The 14,923-nt window shown below is 39.2% G+C and overlaps 1 long non-coding RNA gene across 2 annotated transcripts in view; it reads left to right on the top strand.

Moving 5' to 3' along the window:
• LOC139172524 (uncharacterized) overlaps window positions 1-14,923 on the top strand; it is a 535,209-nt gene that overhangs the window by 225,719 nt on the left and 294,567 nt on the right. For both annotated transcript variants that reach the window (XR_011559883.1, XR_011559884.1), the window contains one exon: window positions 6,193-6,286. This is a non-coding gene — a long non-coding RNA (uncharacterized lncRNA). The remainder of the gene's footprint in view (window positions 1-6,192; window positions 6,287-14,923) is intronic.

Raw genomic sequence — 14,923 nt, 5'->3', positions numbered from 1 at the left:
GGGGGAGATGTTTCAATTCCCCCATGCCTGAAGGCAAAGGTGGGTTTTAAGGAGTATACGGAAGGCAGGAAGAGTAGGGGCAGTTCTAATCTCTGGGGGGAGTTGGTTCCAGAGAGTCGGTGCCGCCACAGAGAAGGCTCTTCCCCTGGGGCCCGCCAACCGACATTGTTTAGTTGACGGGACCCGGAGAAGGCCCACTCTGTGGGACCTAATCAGTCGCTGGGATTCGTGCGGCAGGAGGCGGTCTCGGAGATATTCTGGTCCGATGCCATGAAGGGCTTTAAAGGTCATAACCAACACTTTGAATTGTGACCGGAAATTGATCGGCAGCCAATGCAGACTGCGGAGTGATGGTGAAACATGGGCATACCTAGGTAAGCCCATGACTGCTCTCGCAGCTGCATTCTGCACGATCTGAAGTTTCCGAACACTTTTCAAAGGTAGCCCCATGTAGAGAGCATTACAGTAGTCAAACCTCGAGGTGATGAGGGTCAAATGAATAAATCAGTAAAGTTTCTATTCAGTAAACACAATGACTATGGCTATAGATATTCTCTTTGTGCCTGAATATACCTCTAGAGCAATTTTTTTCCTTCATGAAATTGTCTGCCAACTGCTTTTTTTTTTTATAGTGACCTTTGAATAACAGTACTTAGAAAGATCCTTGGTATGTATAATAAATTTGATCATTGTTCTGGTAGAAAATTGGAAAACGATCCCATTTCAGTTTGAGGCATTGGTTTCACTTGTATATTTGGAACAATCCAATTTGAGCCAATGCTTTGATGCACAAAAATGAGTTGCTCTACTTTCTGTGCTTTAAGAAAAAAAAATCTTGAAGGAGGTTTTTTGACATTTATCTATCTATCTATCTATCTATCTATCTATCTATCTATCTATCTATCTATCTATCTATTTTGTCCAATACACAATGAGGGTTTTAGTGATGAAGGTTATAGAGGAGATACTCATAGTAAAATATATCTAAGAAGGAATAGAAAAGAAGGTATAGTAAGAGAACATATCAATGAACGAATAGAAGAAGAGATGTAGGAATAGAAGAAAGGTATAGGAGATATAGGAGAGCAATAGGACAGGGGACGGAAGGCACTCTAGTGCACTTGTACTCGCCCCTTACTGACCTCTTAGGAATCTGGATAGGTCAACCGTAGATAATCTAAGGGTAAAGTGTTGGGGGTTTGGGGATGACACTATGGAATCTGTAATGAATTCCACGTTTCAACAACTCGGTTACTGAAGTCATATTTTCTACAGTCAAGTTTGGAGCGGTTAATATTAAGTTTAAATCTGTTGTGTGCTCTTGTGTTGTTGTGGTTGAAGCTGAAGTCATTGCCGACAGGCAGGACGTTGCAGCATATGATCTTGTGGGCAATACTTAGATCTTGTTTAAGGTGTCTTAGTTCTAGGCTTTCTAGGCCCAGGATTGAAAGTCTAGTCTCGTAGGGTATTATATTTCGAGTGGAGGAGTGAAGGGCTCTTCTGGTGAAGTATCTTTGGACATTGTCAAGGGTGTTAACGTCTGAGATGCGATATGGGTTCCAAACAGATGACCTCACTAGCCATTTCTCTCAACTGGAATATCTTCCTTGCCTGCAAGTTGCAACCCATCAGATTTGACACTCAGAAGGAAAACGGTTGGTACTTTCCTTCAAAGGGTTACTCGGCTTGAAGCTGTTGTCAGTTTGATATATGCCTTCAAACTTCCACACCTCCTTAATTTGAAATGCCTTTAATGCAATAACATTTTGAAAATTATTTCTCTTTCACTGTTGTGCCCATTAAATATTAAATGCACCATCAGCAAATGGAAAGCAATGATTAGTTCTTGAACATTCTGCCATCTTGCCAGGTCAAGCGATCCAGCTGTTAAGGAATGTGCTCATTACAGTTAACGGCAATAACATTCATCACATTATGGTAATCAGATTAGATAGCTAGGTGTTGCTGATAAGTGTAGCAATCGGGATGAAGCTCTCCCCTGAACGAAAAACATTTCCTCAGCTGGCAGGGGGGGGGGAAGACATCTCCAAGAACAAATTAGACCAAAGGACCAGCTCTGCTTTATTTTTGTTCTTTGCATTTCTAAGTAACAATGTTTGAAAGATCTTTTTATTGTTTCTATTGAAGAAATATCTCTCTCTCTAAGAAATAAATAAATCAAGGCTGGAAAAACTATATTTACCCATAGACTTGAAGTACAGATTCTTCCTCCCTGTCCTCATTTAAAAACAACTGTTACAATCTTACAATCACCACACATTTTCTTTCTTTCTTTCTTTCTTTCTTTCTTTCTTTCTTTCTTTCTTTCTTTCTTTCTTTCTTTCTTTCTTTCCATCAATCTATTATCTGCCTGCCTGCCTGCCTGCCTGCCTGCCTGCCTGCCTGCCTGCCTGCCTGCCTGCCTATCTATCTATCTATCTATCTATCTATCTATCTATCTATCTATCCATCCATCGATCCATCGATCCATCGATCTATCATCTGCCTGCCTGCCTGCCTGCCTGCCTGCCTGCCTGCCTGCCTGCCTGCCTGCCTGCCTGCCTGCCTGCCTGCCTATCTATCTATCTATCTATCTATCTATCTATCTATCTATCTATCTATCGATCCATCGATCCATCATCTGTCTGTCTTTCTGTCTGACTGTCTGTCTGTCTGTCTGTCTGTCTGTCTGTCTGTCTGTCTGTCTGTCTATCTATCTATCTATCTATCTATCTATCTATCTATCTATCTATCCGTCCATCCAATATCAACTTAGAAGGGATGGATTTTATTTTCAAAAAGCTCAGAAGAAAAGTTATATATCTTCTTTCTCATACATCCCAACGGCCAGTTAGCTCCCACAGAGTCGGCCTTCTCCAGGTCCCGTCAGCCAGGCGATGTCGTCTGGTGGAGCCTAGGGGAAGAGCCTTCACTGTGGTGGCCCCGGCCCTCTAGAATGAACTCCCTCCAGAGATACCTACTTCATACTCCCTCCTGGTCTTTCCCAAAGCTTTGAAGATTTATCTTTGCCAACGGGCATGGGGACCATAAGCAGTGAGGTTGGCTCCAGCTGATGCTGTGAGTGATTGGACTGAATGAATGTGGACGACTTTGTTGAGGTAGATGGTGTTTTTAGCATTTTATTAGTTTTGCAACATTTTCAAAATAATTAGATTTCTACACATGTATTGCATTGTATTTATTCTGCTGTACGCTGCCCTGAGTCAGTTGAGAAGGGTGGCACATATGAGTTATTTATTTCATATAACATATAGCATTTGGGGTGTTTATTTTATAGCTATACACCTTAAGTCAAATCAAAGTGAGAGGGATTGTTATATTAATTGAATCAATCAATAGCACTTCAGTAAGATCATTCCAAAGAGAGCTCCATCCATCAGAATATCTCCATTAACATGCTAAATTATGACTTGTTACTTGGTTTAAATGGATTGACCTATTCATTTTTTTTTAAAAAAATCATTAAATGTCTATATCTGTTTTTTATTTTGTTTTTGTTTTCTCTATTGGTTGATGGCACAGGCTGTTTGAAGAATTACCCTTACAAATACTTAGTAGAGCTCCAAGATTCTGGTTCCATATTGCTGAGAAAAAGTGAAAGGGAATAAAATGGGTTGCTATTTCAACTTTATTCTATCTACCTACCATTCCATTCAGGTTATATGCCACTTTTTCATAGTAGTTGAAAATGGGAAAGCATTTTACAGAATATAATAAAACTCAAACATAAAATGCAGCCATAAATTAAGCATGGGTGCTGAATGTGTTCATTTTTTTCCATTGGAAAAAATAGCTTTGCTTTCTCAGTCCTCGGATTTTATTCCAGAGCATAAAACAAAGTTTTCACTTTCCATCCTTTTGGAGTCATGGCTGACGAGTTTATTTTCACATTATTTTGAACTAGGGGGCAATGGATAGTTTGTGTTTTCAGTTAGACAGGAGGCAGCCTGTCAGTTTAGAAGAATTTCAAATGGTTGGAAAAGTATCTTTACTTGTTAGTACTGTGTGTATAACTAGTTGGGTTTTCCAATATATAACTTAAACCAGCAACGTATGGTTAAAGGAATCAGCACATTTCACCAGAAGAGCCCTTCACTCCTCCACTCGAAACAGAATATCCTACGAAAATAGACTAACAATCCTGGGCCTAGAAAGCCTAGAACTACGGCGCGTAAAACACGATTTGAGTATTGCCCACAAGATCATATGCTGCAATGTCCTACCGGTCAATGACTACTTCAGCTTCAACCGCAACAACACAAGAGCACGCAACAGATTCAAACTTAATACGAACAGCTCCAAACTTGACTGTAAAAAAATATGATTTCAACAATCGAGTTATCGAAGCGTGGAACTCATTGCCGGACTCAGTAGTGTCAACCCCTAACCCCCAACATTTCTCCCTTAGACTCTCCACGATTGACCTCTCCAGGTTCCTAAGAGGCCAGTAAGGGGCGTACATAAGTGCACTGGTGTGCCTTTCGTCCCCTGTCCAATTGTCTTTCCTTTCTCTCACTTATCATATATATATTTTGTCTTTCATATATCCTCTCCTCTAAGTTCACTTTACCCTTATATATATTACTACATGTCTATTTTTCTTCCTATGTATTTGTGATTTGGACAAATGAATAAATAAAAATAAAAATTACTGCTCTACTGCTTTAAGGGCTGGTGGTGCAATCAACAATAATTGGGAGTCAGTAGGGTCTCTCTTTCTCAGAGCCTAGAGCAGGGATAGGCAAAGTTAGCTCTTCTATGACATGTGGACTTCAACTCCCAGAATTCCTGAGCTAGCATGATTGACTCAGGAAGTCTGGGAGTTGAAGTCCACAAGTCATAGAAGAGGCAACTTTCCCTACCCCTGGCCTAGAGCTTTGAGACTCTCCTTTATGCTGATTTGTCTATAGGACTATTCTACTGTAAGGACTACTGTGTGTAGTAAGTGTACTATGTGTTCTAATGCTTGTATATGTATTGAGTAAGGTTTTCATTGTGATATGTATTGAGAATATTGATTGCTGTATTTGTGAAAGAATAGGATTTTTTATTTTTCAATTATTTATTTATTGGATTTATATGCCGCCCCTCTTGGAGGACTTGGGGCAGTTTACAACATATTGAGAAACACAATATACAGTACAAATATCTAAAATCCAACTAATTTAGCTAATTGAATTAAAAACCTTATTAGCATTTTAAAAAATCACTCCTTTCCATTCAGAAACAGACATACCTATACTCGTTGGTCAGAAAGACGGGTCTGTCTATATGTGTGTTTTTGTGCACATGTGAAGGTGAACTTGAAAGTTATGCTTAATAGGGTTTCCGTGGCCAAATAATGTTGTTTCATTGGGATATCTTTGCATTTTGCTATATTGAACATAGAACGATAGAGTTGGAAGACTTGGAGGACTTCTAATCTAGCAATAGCAATAGCATTTAGAAATAGATACTGCTTCATAGTACTTTTCCAGCCCACTTTAAGCGGTTTACAGAATCAGTCTCTTGCCCCCAACAATCTGGGTCCTCATTTTACCCACTTCGGAAGGATGGAAGGCTGAGTCAACCTTGAGCCGGTGGTGTATGTATGAAGATTTATTTGTTTTTTGATTTGATTTGATTTGATTTGATTTGATTTGATTTGATTTGATTTGATTTGATTTGATTTGATTTGATTTGATTTGATTTGATTTGATTTGATTTGATTTGATTTGATTTGATTTGATTTGATTTGATTTGATTTGATTTGATTTGATTTGATTTGATTTGATTTGATTTGATTTGATTTGATTTGATTTGATTTGATTTGATTTGATTTGATTTGATTTGATTTGATTTGATTTGATTTGATTTGATTTGAACGCCGCCCCTCTCCGCAGACTCGGGGCGGCTAATGTATGATACAAGAAGAAGAAAAATATATATTGCAGAATTGGAGCTTAGCAAATGTTATTACATCTGTGCCCTCTTCCCACCCATCCTGCTTTCACTTAATATTTAGTGACATTGTTATGTGAATTATAACCTCAATAACTAGCAACGGTTTTGTTGTCAGTGCTCTTGCAGCTAAATGACTCTTCTCGGATGGGTGGCACTTAGAAATGCAGTCTGGCCGGAATTAGATTTTATCTACAGTACCGAGTCTTAACTTTTTTTTCCTTTATGCAGATCACTATTTTTGCAGACCAATATGCATATCCGAGCAGTTTTCAACATTTCTGACATTGCCTATAGCCGATGGGAATCAAACTTATATATCAAGGTAGGCATCTATTTCTAATAATGTATTGTGGCTGCTTACAAATATATCGCACTTGTCATAGTAGATTGTCATGCATTATTATGAGTAATAACATAATATGATGCTTCTATATTTGTAAGAGATACATAGTCTCTGATGGACCGTACACTAGGAAATGTTGGTCCAAAGGAAGATACGAGGGTTGCCCAGAAAGTAATGCACCACATTTTTTTTCTTCAACAATTATTTATTGAACACAATGAAACTTACACACAAGAAAGAACGATGTTTCTTCTACACTCCCTATTTTTCCACGTAATCTCGATCCCGTTCTATGGCCTTCCTCCAGTGAGACACAAAGGTGTGTATGCCCTGTCCGTACCAGTCCTTGTTCTGGTTATGAAACAATTTCTGCACTGTAATGGCCTCACCATCTGTGTCCAGTGACTAATCGTACTTCTGTCAACTGCAGATTCTCCATAAACTGTACACAAACATTTGTGAATGTTCCCAAGAGTTTCTTTCTCTGCAGTAAGAAATTCAATGATGACATACTATTGTAACATACATCAATTCCAGACGCCATTTTGAAACAATGCTGCAGCTACGCTATCTATCTGACAAAACACAAATTTATACACACACTCCTGACAATTCAAATAATGTATATCTAAAGTTTCACGTTTGTACCATTACTGTAGGCTGAGAAAAAAATGTGGCGCATTACTTTCTGGGAGACCGTCGTATTAATATGTATTTGGAGGCTCTAAATGATTTGCTAGTATTGAAGAATGATTACCAAAATTACCAGATGATCAAATTATTGGAATTACTCAAAGGGACGTCTTAGCTGTTTTTCTCAAAAGCATGCCAATACAAGTAGAGTAATAGGTACCACTTTGGTGGGAAGGTAACTGCAATTCCATGTGCCTTTGGCGTTTGGCAATATTTGTTTGTTTGTTTGTTTGTTTGTTTGTTCGTTCGTTCGTTCATTCATTCATTTATTCATTTATTTATTTATTGGATTTGTATGCTGTCCTCTCCGCAGACTCGGGGTGGCTAACAACAGCAATAAAACAATATATAACAAAATCCAATACTAAAAACAGTTAAAAGCCCATTATATAAAAACCAATCTTACATACAGACATACCATGCATAAAATTGTAAAGGCCTAGGCGGAAAGTATATCTCAGTTCCCCCATGCCTGACGGCAGAGGTGGGTTTTAAGCAACTTTCGAAAGGCAAAGAGGGTGGGGGCAATTCTAATCTCTGGGGGGAGTTGGTTCCAGAGGGCCGGGGCCGCCACAAAGAAGGCTCTTCCTCTGGGTCCCGCCAAGCAACATTGTTTGGTTGATGGGACCCGGAGAAGACCCACTCTGTGGGACCTGACTGGTCGCTGGGATTCGTGCAGCAGAAGGCAGACTGGTCGTGCAGCAGATTATGGACTGGTCACATAATCACAGAAAGTTATCTGCAGGCAATGCTTGCTACCTTGCCCTAGAAACAGAGATAAGCACCACCCTCTAAAGCAGGGGTCCCCAAACATGGCAACTTGAAGATTTGTGGACTTCAATTCCCAGAATTCTCCAGCCAGCTATGCTGGCTGGAGAATTCTGGGAGTTGAAGTCCACAAGTCTTCAAGTTGCCAAGTTTGAAGACCTCTGCTCTAAAGCAGTGTTTCCCAACCTTGGCAACTTGAAGATATTTGGACTTCAACTCCCAGAATTCTGGGAGTTGAAGTCCAAATATCTTCAAGTTGCCAAGGTTGGGAAACATTGCTCTAAAGTCAGACAGGACTAGACAGGGAAACTTTTGTCTTTTCACACATAATTTTAAAAAGAGAAAGGATCAATGAGTAAGCCTTAAAAAATCATAGCGAGCAGGCTATTTTCTCAGGAGCTGATTACTTTAAGATGTAAACAATAATGGCAGGACAAAAAATGTACGTGCAGCTTTGGCCTCCAAGAGACAATTACAAAGAGCACGTTTTTGACAAGTTGTACCATATGTTGAAAGCACTTGCCTTCCCAAAGCAAAAACATCTGACCCTGTGATTGCCACAAAGCAACACAGGAATACAGAGCCTGTTGTCATTTGAATACCAAGAGGGCTAAGATATATATTAAATGAAGCACTTGACAACTCCAAGTAAAATGTAATCTCATTTTTTCCACCTCATCTGGTCAATAATAAATGAGTTTTAGAGTTTAAATCAAGACACGAAGGGTTTCTTGTGGTACATTATTGATGGAACACACTTAGTCTAACAACATTTTCCAAGGGAAAAATGTATTATTTACTGCCTCTGCTAATACAAAAACCTAAGATAAATAAATAGTTTGGCTTTCTCTTTTTAAAGGAACAAATCACTCTGGATATTCTGAAGAGTGTTTGTAGATTTGTTGTTGGTGTAAAGAAATTTGGGGACATATTTTTTTAAGTTTTATTGATCATTATAATAATGGACAGTTAGTTTATTTTTGGCTCTGAGAGTATTGCATTTGCTGCTAGCATTCTAACGTTTGTTTTGTATGGCTTCCATTTCATCCATGCCAACATTTTGTAGCTAGTCATGTTCAAACTTGATTCTCTTTCTAAAACAGCATGAAAAATATTCCGAAGAAATTATCTGGTGTGAGGAACAGACTGTACTCCAAAATATACTGCTCAAAAAAAATAAAAGGAACACTCAAAGAACACATCCTAGATCTGAATGAATGAAATATTCTCATTGAATACTCTGTTCTGTACAAAGTTAAATGTGCACAACAGCAGGTGAAATTAATTGTCGATCAGTGTTGCTTCTTAAGTGAACAGTTTGATTTCACAGAAGTTTGATTTACTTGGAGTTATATTGTGTTGTTTAAGTGTTCCCTTTATTTTATTTTATTTTGAGCAGCATAGTTGCTTTATATCCCTAATATTGCTATTTTTAAGACGGTATCATTTCATCAATGTTTTAGGCAGCTCTCAGAAGATAGGAATGAAACTCAATAACTTGAGGAAATAATTCTAGTGATGGCAAACCTTTTTTGGTTCGTATGACAAAAGGTGGTGTGTACACGCATTAGAATGTACACATATGCCCGCACCAATTCCTGGACTGGACCAGACTATCTCAGGGACTGCCTTCTGCTGCACGAATCCCAGTGACCAGTTAGGTCCCACAGAGTGGGTCTTATCCGGGTCCCGTCAACTAAACAATGTCGCTTGGCAGGACCCAGGGGAAGAGCCTTCTCTGTGGCAGCCCCGGCCCTTTGGAACCAACTCCCCCCAGAGATTAGAATTGCTCCCACCCTCCTTGCCTTTTGTAAGCTTCTTAAAACCCACCTCTGCCACCAGGCATGGAGGAACTGAGATACTTTTCCCCCCTAGGCCTTTACAATTTTATGCATGGTATGTCTGTATGTATGTTTGGTTTTACAATAAGGGTTTTTAACTGTTTTAATATTGGATTGTTATATGCTGTTTTACTACTGTTGTTAGCCGCCCTGAGTCTACGGAGAGGGGTGGCATACAAATCCAATAAAATAAAATCAAATCAACCTACGTACCACCTGCATGTACACAACCCCCGTGCCCTTGTGCTTGTCCATAGACCTCACTGAAGCCTTGAACAATGAAAAAACGGGCAAACAGACAACCTGGAAGTTCAGAGAAACTGACTTCTGGTTTGCCCATTGTGCTGTTTTTCACACTCCGGGGTTTCAGGGAAGCTTCCCTGAAGCCTCCGGAGGGCAAAACGGCCTTCCCCAAGGATGAAAATCAGCTGGCCAGTGCAAGCATGTGAGCTGGAGAAGATGGCAGTGATGGAGAACCTATGGCATGAGTACCACAGGTGTTACGCAAAGCCATATCTGCTGGCAGGTGAGCCATTGCCTTAGCTCAGCTCCAACGTGCATGTGTGTGCCGGGCAGGTGATTCTTGGCTGGCACAGAGGCTCTTGGAAGGTGTTTTTGGCATCCAGAGAGCCTCCGGGGCAGTGATGGGCTACCAAACTTTTTACTACCACATTGTGGCCGTGGCTTATGCATTTTGTTTCAACATCTTTCAGTGCAAATTGGGTGCTCTGGGGTGGAGCTCCAAATTTTGCTATTGTAACTGCATTCCTGAGGGTTTCCGTAAGAGCCCATCACTGCTCTGGCGGGATGAGGGAGATCGTTTTTATCCTTCCCCAGCTCCAGGAAAGCCTTTGGAGCCTGAAGAGGGTGAAACACGAGCCTTCTGAGCTCACCAGAAGTTGGGAAATAGGCCGTTTTCAGCCTCCAGAGTGCCTCTGAAGGGTGGAGGAAGCTGTTTTTGCCCACTCCAGGCATTGAATTATGGGTGTGGGCACTCACACATGCGCAATAGTGTGCATGCATGCTCTTTCGGCAGCCGAGGGAAAAATGGTTTGCCATCATTAATGTAGGGCAGCACTTCACATGCACTTTGCCATTGTAGGTGAGTTCTGGAGACCTCACCTACAAAAAGATATTGACAAAATTGAACGGGTCCAAAGACGGGCTACAAGAATGGTGGAAGGTCTTAAGCATAAAACTTATCAGGAAAGACTTCATGAGCTCAATCTGTATAGTCTGGAGGACAGAAGGAAAAGGGGGGACATGATTGAAACATTTAAATATGTTCCTGCCAACATCTCTTTGTAGCTTAAACTACTTAAAATATGATAAACTTGCTGTTGCAAATCCATGGCAATTGCTTGTTAAGCAGAAAATGTCATCCATGTTCACCCATGGGCAAAATTTGAGAGATTAAAATTACGGTCATTTTATGACAATCACGTTTTTTTCCCCTCCTGCATATGCATGGAAGCAAAAATATCAGCAAAAATCGCCAAAATCACACTCTCGCGTGCATCCTCATGCAAGAATTTACTTGCTGTGCTTGCACAGAAGCCAATTCTCATGCTGACGGGCACCTGTGCCCCCACCAGAAGCATGCGCCCGCGACAGCCTTGGAGGGCACACCGGTAGCGCTGAAGACAAGCAGCCCTTCACTGCCCCTGCCCTGCACTTGCACACAGGCCTCATTAAACCCTGAGAGGGTGGAAAAAATGGCCAAGTAGGCAAACCAGAAGTTCGGAAAAACAGACTTCCGGTTTGCCCCCTGTGCTATTTTTTGCACTCTGGAGGCCTCATCATGCAAGGATGCTTACATCACGAAGGGAGGTCTTTTCCTTCCCCCAAATAACTATTTATTACGATTGCAAAATATCTATGGTGATTCTCACTTATGGCTGTCCCATACATGCCAGTGATCCCGCCATATAGAGCGCTGGTTGAGACCACATTTGGAATACTGAGTTCAGTTCTGGAGACCTCACCTACAAAAGGATATTGATAATGTTGAACGGGTCCAAAAATGGTAGAAGGTCTTAAGCATTAAAACTTATCAGGAAAGACTTCATGAACTGAATCTGTAAAGTCTGGAGGACAGAAGGAAAAAGGGGGACATGATCGAAACATTTAAATATGTTAAAGGGTTAAATAAGGTTCAGGAGAGAAGTGTTTTTAATAGGAAAGTGAACACAAGAAAAAGGAGGCAAAATCTGAGGTTAGTTGGGGGAAAGATCAGAAGCAACGTGAGAAAATATTATTTTACTGAAAGTGTAGTAGACTCTTGGAACAAACTTCCAGCAGACGTGGTTGGCAAATCCACAGTAACTGAATTTAAACATGCCTGGGATAAACATATATCCATCCTAAGATAAAATACACAAAATAGTATAAGGGCAGACTAGATGGAACATGAGGTCTTTTTCTGCCGTCAATCTTCTATGTTTCTATGTTTCCATATCTAAAACTGTTGTAAGTCATTCCTAGCCCTGTAATTGAATAAAGCTATGCCTGCTTTTGTTGTATCTCCACAACTGGAATTATGTGCAAGATTTTTCAACTCTGTGGTTTTGCTACAAGTCTCATTCCCATGCCACACAGGTGACCTCTGCCCCCTCTAGAGATGTAATATTGGCAGTATATGGTAATCTAACTTGCAGAGAAACCACAAGGGTAAATGCCTTTAAATAAATGATGCCATCCTCTGGCATTCTGCCAAGCCAATTGATAGTTTGGCTAATTTCAGAGATAATTCTGAACATGATGCCTTTCTTATTTTCCTTTAAAGTGCAAAATTATTTTGTCTCTCACCCATCATGCCCAACTACGCCTACTTTTTAAAGCCCAGAAACATTAATCATTTCCTCTTTTTGGGATAAGTCCCCAAAAATTCAGAAAAACATATATTGCAGATATATGTATATTGAAGACATAAACATATACAACAATATACAGTGGTACTTCAGTGGTCATTGTTAATTAATTCAGGGAGGCGCAATATGCATTAAAAATTATGAATACAAACCAAATCTTCACATAAGAAATAAGATAGTAAGTCACAAGGCAACTGACACCAACAAGTTTTAGCTTGTGCTTTGAGTATCAAGCAAACAATGAATATTGGGACATAATGTTCATATCAAAATGTGTTGAGTACTAAATTCAATGAGTTTTAAAGCAGTTGAGTACCAAGGTACCACTATATATAGTATTGTTTTGTTTTAACCATTTTGTTTTAACTGTTAAGTGTCATGTCCAACTCTTAAACTAAGCAACACTTGGACTAATTCTATTGCTGGGGTTCCAATAAGACCCCCAACAAAAGAAGACTCCAGGGTTAGGCGTTCCTCAAAGTTCCAATTTATTAGAGATGTCGTATTTGCACATCTGGGAAAAACCTGAATATGAAAGCTTCCAGGTTTTTCCCACCCAAAAGAAAGTGTAAGTCCCTTCCCCTGCACCCATTCAGAGACTTCAGCTGGTGTAAAATGCAGAAGTGTGTGCAATAACAGGTATGCCAAGATAATGCCCATTTTACTCCAACTTTACATGAGCTGCATTGGTTGTCAGTTGGTCTCCGAACGCAATTCAAGGTGTTGGCTATCACCTTTAAGCCCTAAATGACTCCGGGCCAGATTATTTGTGAGCTGCTCCGAGTCCTCGGAGAGGGGCGGCATACAAATCCATATTATTATTATTATTATTATTATTATTATTATTATTATTATTATTATTATTATTAATGGGAGCGCCTCTGACCTCATACCTCATTATAGCCAGTAAGGGCCCACAGAGTCAGCCTTCTCCAGGTCCTGTCCGCCAAGCAATGTTGGCTGGTGGGACCTCGGGGAAGAGCCTTCTCTGTGGTGGCTCTGACTGTATGGAATCAACTACCCCCAGATATCTCCTCCCTACTGGTCTTCCAGAAAGCCATTAAGGCCTTGCTTTTCCGGCAGGCTTGGAATTAGATTGACTTCAGTGTATATATGGTTCTTTTTAGGATATTGGGTTTTTAAAATTTTATTTTATTTTATTTTTTAAATAGTTTTTATTATATTACAAAGGTTAAAAAGGAAGAGCAAATATATCTTATTTTACATCACTGTTTCAACACATACTTATAGTTGTATAATCATTGTGCTTAACTTCTTAATTATTTTGTACAGATATTCTATGTCATTTCAAAGCTAAAACATTGTTATATCAACATTGAAATTAAATTCTAAACTTTCTATATAAATACTTTATACACTATTGCCCTTCATTCGCCCTTACCCACCCATTGAACTGTTTGTAACAGTTCTAAATTTCTTTTAATTGTTGATGTGCGGCATATGGCGGCCACGGTTTTTAAAAGTTTTGTTCTGTCCTACACTTTATCTAAGGTCAGTTTGGATTGAGTTTAATATCAAATCAATTGAAGATTTTCAGAATCTAGTTTTTATTCACTATCATTGTTATTTTCATGTATCTTTTTGTTTTAATTTTAATTTTTTATCTTTTTTCCTTGTTGTTACCCATTCATAAATTTTTTCCCAAATTTTGTAGTATTTTGAGTCTTCTTTATTTTTGAGTTTTTGGGTAAGTCTGTCCATTTCTGCACAATCATATATTTTTTAAATAATTTCTCTTTCTGATGGTGTTTCCTCTTTTTTCCAGTTTTGTGCTATTGTAATTCTTGTGGCTGTGATTATGTGTTGAATCAGATAGTAATGATCTTTATAAAGTTTTTGATCTATTATGCCCCAAAGAAAAGTCTCTGGTTTTAATTTTAGTGTGATTGTAGTAATACCCCGAATCCATCCTTGAATTTTTTTCCAGATCTTTTTTATATGGGGACATGTCCACCATAGGTGAAAGAAAGTCCCACTTTTATTATTGCACCTCCCACAATTTGGCTTCAAATTTGGGTATATTTTAGCTAATCTCGCTGGGGCTAAGTGCCATCTATAAAAAAAAAATTGTATGTTTTCCTTATATGGTACTGATTTCGTTAATTTAAGATTTTTCCACATTTGTTCCCATTGGTTTAAATATATATTGTATCCTATATTTTGGGCCCAACTAATCATATTTCCTTTTACTATCTTGGTTTTCATTTTATACCCAATTATGAAATTGTACAGCCTAGTTATGGAATTTTTTTCCTGTCCTAATAGTAATTTATCTATTAGACTGTCTTTTTCCTGGATTCCATTATTTTTTTTGTCTTTGTTCCATTTCGCCCGGATTTGGGAGTATGGCCACCAGTCAATATTAATATTTTGATTTTCTAATTGTTGCCTTGTTTTGATGTTTCCTTTCTCGTCTAGTATGT

The sequence above is a fragment of the Erythrolamprus reginae genome, chromosome 9, assembly GCF_031021105.1.
Source record: "Erythrolamprus reginae isolate rEryReg1 chromosome 9, rEryReg1.hap1, whole genome shotgun sequence".
NCBI lineage: Eukaryota > Metazoa > Chordata > Lepidosauria > Squamata > Dipsadidae > Erythrolamprus > Erythrolamprus reginae.
The sequence above is the reverse complement of the archived record's forward strand: the minus strand, read 5'-3'. Positions and strand labels throughout refer to the sequence as shown.